The 11,394-nt window shown below is 35.1% G+C and overlaps 1 long non-coding RNA gene across 1 annotated transcript; it reads right to left on the bottom strand.

Moving 5' to 3' along the window:
- Positions 1 to 265: 265 nt before the first annotated feature.
- Positions 266 to 1,929, bottom strand: LOC145051308 (uncharacterized). The gene is made up of 2 exons (XR_013683527.1): positions 1,303 to 1,929; positions 266 to 1,045 (listed from the first exon to the last, which is right to left on the bottom strand). It is a non-coding gene; the product is annotated as an uncharacterized LOC145051308 (long non-coding RNA).
- Positions 1,930 to 11,394: the final 9,465 nt, after the last annotated feature.

Raw genomic sequence — 11,394 nt, 5'->3', positions numbered from 1 at the left:
CATTTTCATACGTAAATCTGTTTTATATTAAGTTTTGTGAAACATTTCACGTACTTTCGAGTATCCATTTTAAATCCTGTATTATATACCATAATCTCTTGTAAGGGGAGCGTGATACTTGTGTATAGATCTATACGGAATTGAATACTAGTAGGAAATATTGTATTTTATAGGAGTTTTTCGAACATCTACAAACAAATTTCATTCGATTTTATTCAAACAGTGACATTAAATACTTATGAACTCACCAGCTTAAATGTTGATCTATTCTTTCAAATCTACTTGTATTTCTCAGGGATTCAGTAATACAGGTAAACATCAGCTTTTGTAGAAGGGATGCTTAGGTGTCTAAACAAATCTTCTGACAACATACTGTAATTGATATTTTGGAACATGTAATACCTACAAATGATGTAACTTTTCAATTACATATATGTTGGTTGTGTTTACTTTCTTTACTATCTATCCAACTGTTACGATACTACATGAAGTCATCCACCCTCGAACGATTTCGCCATTCTGGTTTGGGGGTGTGAAAGATAAAATACAAATAATAGGTAAATAGTTGATATCTACCAAAAATCATCGTAGAACAATTGCTAAACTTGAAAAGAGTGAATTACATAAAAAAAAGTGAACGAACATGGTGTAGTGGTCTTCTGCTTTCATTTTTATCACATTTATCAATACAATAGAACTTGGAAATCTCATCAATCCTTGTGGCATTTGGTCGAGTAGTTAGTGTGCATACAACCCTATCCTACATAGATAATGTTGAAACCTTATTGGACAAATCAATCCATCTTAAGAAACGATAGATTTAAATTGACTTTCTAGTAAGAAAACAACAAACAGATAATCAATTTGGTTGATAGTTACATGTATAATTACCACAAAACCAACAAAAATGAAAATGGTGAAAAGAAAGTAGTTTTTCACCGCTGATTTCCCATGATCAAACATGGGGTTATTTCAAAATATTATCTTTGAGAATGGAAACTTATATCTAGAAATCATGTACTTAGAATGATAGAATCCCAGAAACCTGCAAAAAAATTCAAATTAATATCCAGAGCGAGAAAGGGGGGGAGAGAGAGAGAGAGAGAGAGAGAGAGAGAGTATGTGTGTGTGAGTAGGGGTGAGGCTTCAGTTGGCATCAGTTAATGGTACGACCAATCAAAGCAACAATTAGCAAATAAAAATTATATATAAAGAAATGGGGAATGGAAGAACATAGACCAACAACTAAACTATAGACATTGAGAGAGAGAGAGAGAGAGAGAGAGGGGAGAGGGACGGTACCTGGAATTGGACTCCAATTCCCGACATGTCTTCCAAAAAGTGTGAAATCAGAAAAGAAAAACACAATGGAGATCAAACACTTAAAAATATTAAACATGAACAGGCATGAGGTGTGGTAAGAGGGTTCTCGATATCTTTACGGCTATTGAATTCAACCACGATTCATCCTCCAATTCTTATTCTCATCAGCGTATTGCATACATATGGATAACAAATTGTGGGAACTATGAAGATGGATGGAGCAAATAAGGAGGTTGAACAAGAAGGAGAAGATGAAGGGGAAGGAAGTGGGATCGGTTGGTGACCAAATTGAAAATCGCTAGTAGCATTAGAAGCCCTAACTTTTAAAATCCAGATTGTGAACATATATAACATACAAAACAAAATAAAATCAGCAAAACTGAAAAAATAAGCATACCACCCCTCTTGTTTCCTTCTTCCCTTTGCAGACTCTTGTTCTCCAAAAATTCATTTGTGATTTCAAATGGGTGATTTATCGCGACTCATGTAAGGTTCTTCCGCAAAGAGATGCTATATAGAGTTTTTCCGGTACTCCGATTCAATTTGTTGAAAATGAGGGAATAGTGAATCAACTTTGACCAATTAACTTCCTTAATTTATTGTAATATGGTTGATGTATAAACTGATTTTACGTAATTCGATATATATATATATATATATATATATATATATATATATATATATACTACTAAAGACTAAAGACCATGCTAACCACAACCCAGGTGTGGTCTTAAACTTATAGTTTAAAAAATGGATATATGATGCTGTAGTTAGTAGATTTCCAAAATATTTTATAATAAACTAAAAGATAGTGTTTTAGATCTATTTAACCTTTTAAGAATATAAAATTAAGAACTGACTTGGTCAAATTAAATATTACAATGATGAACAAAATCGAAATTCAGTGTCAATCTTATGATTTAATTAGCCTTATAGGTTTAGATTCTATTCGTATTCACACCGATCCTTCCATTTTCTTTATGTGATCTTGGAATATATCTAACAACTTTACAAACAATCCAAATTGCAATACACAATCCTAATATAAAACCAATTAGAAACCCAAGCTAAAACATAAAAATGTAATATAAAGTAACTAAGAAATCCAAGTCGAAGTATTCATGGTAGAGTTCAAAAGTGCAGTTTTGTATCCTTCTTCTATAATACGACCTTCTTGTCTTTTATGATTGAACCATGGACTTCAATTGGATAAGTAACCATTTTATGATTAGTTTTAGTGAAAACCCGGTGATAAAATTATAACTCCTCTGGACAATAACTCATTCAGGGTAATAACAATTACATATAATTACATATAATGCAAGAAATAACAACATACTTTCAATCTTATGTGTACCTAAGAGGTACAAATAAAAAACTGAAAAATGTAGCCGTTTTGAAAACTAAATTTTTGTTTTTGGTTTTCATAAAATTCAAAGTTATATATTTGGTTCGCTTTATTCTTATAAGATTTAAAAAAGGAATTGAACCTAACTTCTTATGCATGAATCTAAATAACAAAATACAAGGTCAAGTTCCACCTCATTCTCTTGTCTTTAACGAGTTATTCAAACTCTCTCCTCTGTCTAGCTCATTCATATCCTTGATTATATTTTGCATTTTCACATAAAAGAAATATAAATGAAGCATTAAAAAAAATGATGGGCTCCATTTTCATACCTCATAGGTTTTTGATTCGGTCAAAATCCTATTTTAAAAAGTTTTAAAAGGGTCCATTTTAGTTTTTTTATAAAAATAATCACATGATGAAAATGAAATAAGCAATATAATGTTACTACGTATATCACTTAGTTAAGGCTTAATGCGTTGTTTCCTCTTTTGAGCTACTTTTTGCGACAATCTTTCCCACAATCAAGTTGGTGATAAACTAATTGGTATAACCTATTATCATAGTATTATCATAGTAGAGCCAAAATGAAAAGTTTTCAATTAATAGTGAGAATATTTACCTCCCCAATGAATCATACGTTGCTTCAAGATTTGTATAAACTAAGTGTATCTTGATGATAAGGACCGCACTCATGTTCCCGAATCTCCCTCGCTTCATCAAACATGAAAGAGGTTCATAAAAACAATATATGCCACGTTAAGTTTATCTATCTATTTCATGGACAAAAAATTAAATCTTTTCAAAAATTAGATACAAATAATAATTAAATTAAGAAACAAAAATTATGAAGTAAATTTCATGGTTTATTGTTTCTGGGCTTCCGCTTGTTTTGATATGTATGATAATTTCTTAGTTTTTTTGGTGTTGTTCTATAACACAATTACACAATCTTATCAGTAAATGAGAAATGTGAAACGAATAATCTTTTGTAAGCTACAAAGTCTGTATCTTTCACCTCCAACAAATGTGCATGGATTAGATTTTTATATTTACCCTTCAACTTCTTTCATCTTCTTGGCCCCTTAAATTTGTCTCCTCTCCATTTACTACAATAGATTATGAAAATATAAAGAATGAATTATCGTCAAAAAGTAAAAAAAAATGGAATGAAGGAAAGGATATGATATCGGTTACTGCATACATTTTCGTCATTGATAGCTACATTTAACAAAAAGGTAGACAACTAATACAAAGATGAACAAGAATTTAGATGTAATTCATGTGTTTAGGATAATTTCCAAAGGAATTTTAGGTTTATGATGCAATCTGCGGTTTACCTTGAATATGAAAAATGCATCCTCCTATATTATCAAGATGATTAATTATTTTTAATATATACTTAAATTTATTAATGATATTAAAAAAAAAAAATTGTTGTAGACTTGTAGCGGGTTCACCTGTATATATATTAGCTATTTATTTGGATCATTGGATGAATTTCTACTTTTACTCATTTTTTTTTTCGTTTTTGGTTTTATGTCTTTCAACTTTATTTTGAAAACTTAAGTTGGTTTACACTCGGAATTGAAGTGAGTGATATGATGCGATAACTCTTTGCCTCTTTCAGCGAGTAGGAATTCAAAGATGATGAAAAGGCTAATTAACATTCTAAGCTTTCTTCAACTTGTGCACTAAGATTCCCGAATCCTAGTAAACCTAATTGATACTGAAATGTAGATCATTTAGTTTTAATTTATTTTTGGGCAATCTTAACATGAACGAATTTGTATATTTATGTATATAAGTGTCATTTTCTATTCTCAGTTTTAAAAATTCGGTTTTTTTTAATAGATTATCATCAACCATAAAAATGTGCATGCTTTAACGAAGGGTCCGAGTCTTTACCATGTTATATGCACAGGTAAAAGTATTCGACTTTGTGTAGCAAAAACATTTATTCGTGGAATGTGGGTATGAAGAGATTCTCAGGGCTTTGCCTTTGTTTGATATAAGTATGTAGCTGAATCCCAAAATGCATTGGGCAACATTGATAGTAATAGAGTTAGATTCTCATTCTAGTTGTTGTTGCTTGCTGCTCTTCCAAACTTGAAGTGATCGAAGGCAAAATTGGATTCTCATTCTAGGAAATATTATTTCTCTATTGAAAAAGGCAACATGGAAAGAGCGACTTGAAGTTATTGCATTTTTGTAACTATGATAATAATAGGGAAACAGTGATATTGTGCATGTTTAAATTATGTCCATGTTTTTTAGAAGCCCCCCGTCATACAAGTATGTATTGTGTCATCCTTAAATATGTATGTATGCTTACTATAACATAATTTATTGTAGGAGATAAACTCTGATATACACATAGCACAACCAATATCAAGAAACATCGTTGTTCGTGGTAAAGCTTACTTATCATCAGAAGAATTGGTAAAGGAGAATCCATATTTACCAAATATTACTCCTGAAAATAGATTAGTTTGAGAACCACTTAAAAGTTTTGTTGCTTAGACAAAGAACCTTCTCATAGTACAGGGCAGATTTGTTTACCTTGTTATAACTTTATTTTTTTTTCATCATTTTTTTTTAAATTTTGATAGTACATAAAAATTGTGTTGCTACAGGTACCAAATACATCTTCAACTAAGGACACAAATATTGAGAACTCTAAAAAGCGCAAAAAATCTTACACAACGATCAAAGCTGTTAAGAAGACAAGGAGCAGTGTTGATAAGTCGAAGAAGTATTCTACATTTCATTTTATGACTTATATTTCGTATTCCATTTGTATACAAGGTAGATATATTTTGATTACTACATTTTTATATACTATTTTAGGAATTGGATTAACGATTAATATTATTTTCTTTTAATCTAGTTGACTCATATGGCATCTATTTGCAATATTTTAATATTGTCGAGTTCCATTCATAAATGTGATGAAAGGTTAATTAGGACCATGATTACAAAAATAAATATGGCTATAGGGTAACAAATAACCACACAAATTAGAAAAAATATGATGGTTTAACAATTATGTATCACCAGACGCAAATAATGGTCACATTTTTTATAAGTTTTACTCATGTGACTAAATGATATCATAACTCATGTTTTACCATAAATTAATGTCACTAAAGGGTAAAAAATAGTCACATCATTTATAAAAAAATGTGTTGCTATAAGTACTATTCAACGATGGATTTAACGATTATGTATAACGAAAAGCAAAAATGGTCACATTTTGTTCTTTCTGTGTTTTGTTTATGTGACTACATGATTTCATATGTTACTCTTTACCGTCTATAAATGTCACTACAAGGTAACAATTGGTAACATCATTTAGAAAGGATGTTTTGCTACAACTGATATTCAATGATGGTTTTAACAATTATGTATCACTAGTGCCAAAAAATGGTCTCGTTTTTTCTTTACGAGTTTTATTTTTATGTGGCTAAATGATATCATATGAGTCACTTTAACATAAATTAATGTGACTAAATGATATCATACATCACACTTTAACATAAATTAATGTAACTAAAGGGTAAGAAATAGTCACAACAAATATAAGATGACCATGGTTAAAAATAAATTCATCTCATTTATATGTGATTAAATTGTAGGCTATAGTCATACTTATATATTTTATATGCATCACAAATTAATAGCAAATGTTACACTAATACATAAATTCTTGTCGCCATAGAGGCACCTAACACCACTTAGTTAACGTAAAATTGTGTCTAAAAGTATTTACGGCTACATATTCAATAAAATCCTTGATTAAATCCATACAAAATAGTCACACCTTTTTATGCTATGGTCACACTTTTAAATGTTGAATTTCAATGTGACCATAATATACCAAGGGTAACTTGGTCTTTTTGATGTCTTGTAGTTGCTGATTGGGTATCTCTGGTAGTGGGATGGAGGGTTTAACGTTCTCATGATAGTCCTTGTCTTGGGTGCTAGTATTAGTAGTAGAATTTAATATTTTTCATGTTATGTTGAATATTGTGAGCATATGCAAACTTGGAGAGCACTCACCTCTCGAAAGTGAGATCTATCCCTTTACTTTCTATGAAAATTATTCCATATTATTACCATTGTGTTCTTATTTGATTCCCTTTGAGTTTAGTTGATTTATTTCTAAGTGTGAGCGTATCAGTGGTATCATAGTCGTTTCAATGGGAGGACCTTCAAAAGAAGCTACTGTAACTACAAAGAAAGTGGAGGAATAAGTTGGGGTGATGCAGATCCAACTCCAATCCCAGGGAGTGGACATTCAAGTGATGAAATCAAGAATGGACGTCATCTCCAAGTGCAGGATGAAATGAAGTTGACCATAAACATGTTGCTGGAAAGAAGTGAAGCAAACCCAACAACAAGGAGAGGAACCTCAGGGACCCCAAACTCTGGTATCATCACTCCCCAAATGACAAGACTGACAAGAGAAGGGAACGGAAATACCTATGTCAGGTGGAACGGGTAGTGGTGGCACTGGGTGGGTCGCACGGGCTTAACTTCGGCCGGCCACTACTCATCTTTGGGATGATTCCTCTGGTGGAATACATGAAGGGCATGTACGAATCGTCATCCTATGATCGACATGACCTGTTTTGGTGGTACTAACCCATATGGTTGGATATTACATCTAGAACGCTATTTCACAATTTACCAGGTCAACAATGGTGAAAAGCTTAGTCTGTAATTCTTTGTCTCAACAGAGATGCACTCTCGTGGTATCGGTGGTTCAACAGTCAACAGACGGTGATAACGTGGGAATAAATGAAAGCTTTGTTCCTCAAGAAATTATGACCAGTTCTTGGAGGAAACACTTACGAGCAATGGAACTCGCTAGTTCAGACAACCACCACCGTTGCGTACATACGAAGATACATCGAATTAGCGGCACCTCTTGAAGGGGTCTCCGACAATGTCATGATAGCAAGTTTCTTAAAGGGCCTGAAACAAGAAATACGGGATGAACTACACATGTGGGCTCCTCATGATTTGGGCCATACTATGGATTTGGCCCAACAAGCTAAACAAAGGATCCGAAATCTCAAAGCTAGTCTTCTCGGATTTGGTGGGTCTCGCAGATTCATACCCAACAAGTATCCAACATCAGGTACTTATCCCACCTTGAACTCACATATTCATCACCGACTCATGGAATCACGGATACAAGAAAGAAGGGTAAAAGGACTTTGTTACAGGTGCAACGAGAAGTGGAGCAAAGGACACCATTGCAAGACCCAGATCAACGTCACCCTGTTTGACGATTTAGAAGATCCAGAATATGAAAGGGATTCAGATCAAGAACAAAAGAACATCGATCCCGTGACACTTGATTCTACTGAGATGGGCGATGTGGTGGAAGTTTCACTAAATTCAGTGGTGGGTCTCTCTTCTCCGTAAATCATGAAATTAAGGGGACATATTTTTGATCAACCTGTGGTGGCACTGGTTGATCCGGGAGCCACTCATAATTTTATTTCCTTGAGCTTATTGAAGAATTAGGAATCTCATTCACAGAAATTGACGCCCATGGAGTCAGAATGGGGACATGCGACTGTGAAGAGGGATATGGGACCTGTAGAGGAGTGTTGCTACAACTCCAAGGGGTGGATATTATGAAGGAATTCCTCCCTCTCTGATTAGGGAGTTCAGATGTGATACTCGGGATGAAATGTCTTGAAACCCTCAGAACAACATAAATGAACTAGAATGATCAGTCTATGACCTTTGATGTGGTAGAAAAAACCATGTGCTTGAAAGGGGACCGATCTTTGGGTAAATCACTCATATCCCTAAAGGCCATGGCTCGAGAATTAAGAAGAAGAGAAGGTGGAGTGATGGTGGAGTTGAACGATGTTGAGTTAAACTCAAACACCCCGCAAAGGTTCCCAACTTCCTGGGAAAAATATTAGAAAGGTTCATTTTTACATCCAAAAAATCATGATCAAAAATTTCTTTTTAAAACATTATTAAACCATAGTATTAAATCATTTCAAATATACTAAAAGGGTTATATAACAAATCAGAGTATCTTTTCAAAACACTTGTTCATTTTATCAGAGTAAACATCATAGGCTAAACTTCTTTGGTGTGTGTCTTGCAATCATCCCGAGCTCTTCTATCCGCTACCGGAAGTACCTGAAACCAAAACTAAAAACACTAAGCGCGAAGCCTAGTGAGTTCCCCAACCTACCACATACCATACATACATAACCACATACTGGGCCCCCGCCCGCTGCATTGGGACTTGTCCGACATCGGACTAACTCTGGCATCGGGCTAGCTCCAGCATCGGGTCTCGCCCGGCATCAGGCCCCACCTGGCATCGAGCCCCGCTCGTTATATAGATATGTTTCTCTTAGGCCCTGCCTGTCTTCGGGCCTCGCCCGCTAAACACATACAAACATCAAACATAACAAATAATTGAACATACTCTACCATACTCCTAATCTAAGGCCTCTCCTGACTTGGGCCTCACCCCTGTCCTTCTACTAATGAGTCATGGAACCCCGTCCGCACTCCTACAGATAGTGAGATACGGGACCCCGCCCACACTCACCTCCTTCTTAACTTGGGCCTCTCCCCTACTCTACAACTAATGAGATACGGAACCCCATCCATACTCGGCTATGATGAGATGCGGGACCTCGCCTACACTCACCTCCCTACCAGGCACATACTGTTGGATTAGATGTGTAAGCCCATAACTACTATTGGTATGTACTCGACCCGAGTGTAGCATGGTCCATTTGGGTTGCATATCATCAGGACAATTTGTTAGGATGGATTTTTGAGAGAAGGTCATTTATAGTTTATTAATATATTATAAGTTATAATATATTAATATGAAATCATATGTTTTAATTAGTATTGATCAAGAATTAAATTAGTGATTAAAAGAGACTAATTAAATCTATGGGGACTAATTATGATAATTAGTTATATTTATATGTATTGGGCTTATGATCCATGTTGGACCAAGTTTATGTATAGATACATAAAGAGTTGGGCCACATGAACCATGGATCATAAAACCCATGGGTATGGATTTGGCTTATACCCATGACCCTTGGAATCCACACATATAAATACATCCTCTTAGCCTTAAAACGCCACTTGATTCATTCTTGGAGTTCATGGGTGTTTTTGGGTGCATGGAATTCTCTCTTAAGTTCTACCTTTGTCCATGATGTGTTGTGACTTCATTTGAGGCTTCCATACTATTGGGGATAAACTCTTTAAGGCCAAATACACCAAGACTTCAAGCTCCATTAAAGGTTATGTTATCCTAAATAGTATTTTTATATGGTTTATGTCAAATGTATGCTAGTTATATGTAACGCTCGTAGACCTGGGCTAGTCAATTTAGAGGCAATAGGGGTCGAAAACGACTTTTCGACAAAAGATTATTAAGAATAAATAATCTCAACCAAGTTATAGTATATGTTACAAGGTTTCCGTACATATAAAGAGCGTCGAAATCCGAGTTATAACGAAGAACTTATGACCTGTCGAAGTTTCACGACGGAACCGACACGATACCGGGAGGCGTAAATAGTGAATTTACGATAGAGCGAGATTTAGCCTTAGCGATCTAAATGAAAGTCGTAGAATACGTTAATCCGAGAGTGTCCATAAAAATAACCCCTAAATCTGACTTCGTATGAGGAAGTAATGATTTTTCGAAGTTTCGGATTAGCAGTGTACAACCCGAAATTCGAATATTAGATCTTGTCCCGGCCTGTTAACAATATTACTTTTAAAATAAAGTCAAAATTAGCCGACGGAGTCTAAACGAAAGTTGTAGAGTACACTCACGCCTTCACATGGATATAAATAACGTCGAAAACGGAGCTCTTACGCAAAAGTTACGAATTTTTAAAGTTAATTGTGCAATTTGTGAAATCCGATGCGAGATGGATGACGTGGCCTCATCGCAGCCGTCCATCACCGATCGCAGAGCACCCTTCGGATCATGCCACGTCGCCTCGCTTCGCCCTACGCCCCACGTCGGAGTTCAGTACGCCCAACGTACCCTCGGTCCTTATCCTCTTCCGAAGTGCGAGACAGCTGGACGCAACTGGACCCTATTCGAAGCTACGCCCAGCGTAGCTATGCTGAACGCCCATCGTTCGTCCGAGGAGTTGCGCCTATAAAAGGGTGCGAAGGCTGCCGAGGAAATCACACCAAAACTCATTCTTTCTCTCACTACTTTCTCTCTCTAACCCATTTTAACCCCCCCCCCCCCCCCCAAAACCCTAGGAAACCCCCTAACACCCGAAGGAAGCCCCGAGGCTCCCGGAGTCCTGAGAAAAAAGGCCTTTCGGTTTTGAAACGCTGCTCCAAATAAAGCCCAGTTTTTTTTTAAAAAATCCGCTGTAAGTGAGCTACGCTTATTCAATTTTTAATATAGTTTTCAAATAATTATAGTAATGTTATTAGGTCCTTAAAATAATTATTTGAGCTATTATTATGAGTTATATTGAGTGTTATTTAACGCTTATATAATAATAATAATAGTCATACTATTAATTTGTCGCGGTTATCGTTAGACTAAACCCTAGTGGTATTGGTACTAGGTTTTATCGAAGGAAAATTGTTTTGAGAGTATCGAAGCGTTATCCGAGTACTGAGTCACCACCGTATCAAGTGAGTGCATAGTTACTTTCATCTAACACATAGATATG

Source organism: Lactuca serriola, chromosome 5 (genome assembly GCF_051521515.1).
Source record: "Lactuca serriola cultivar US96UC23 chromosome 5, Lser_US96UC23_V15, whole genome shotgun sequence".
NCBI classification, from domain to species: Eukaryota; Viridiplantae; Streptophyta; class Magnoliopsida; order Asterales; family Asteraceae; genus Lactuca; species Lactuca serriola.
Note: the sequence above shows the minus strand (reverse complement) of the source record. Positions and strands in the feature narration are given on the sequence as shown.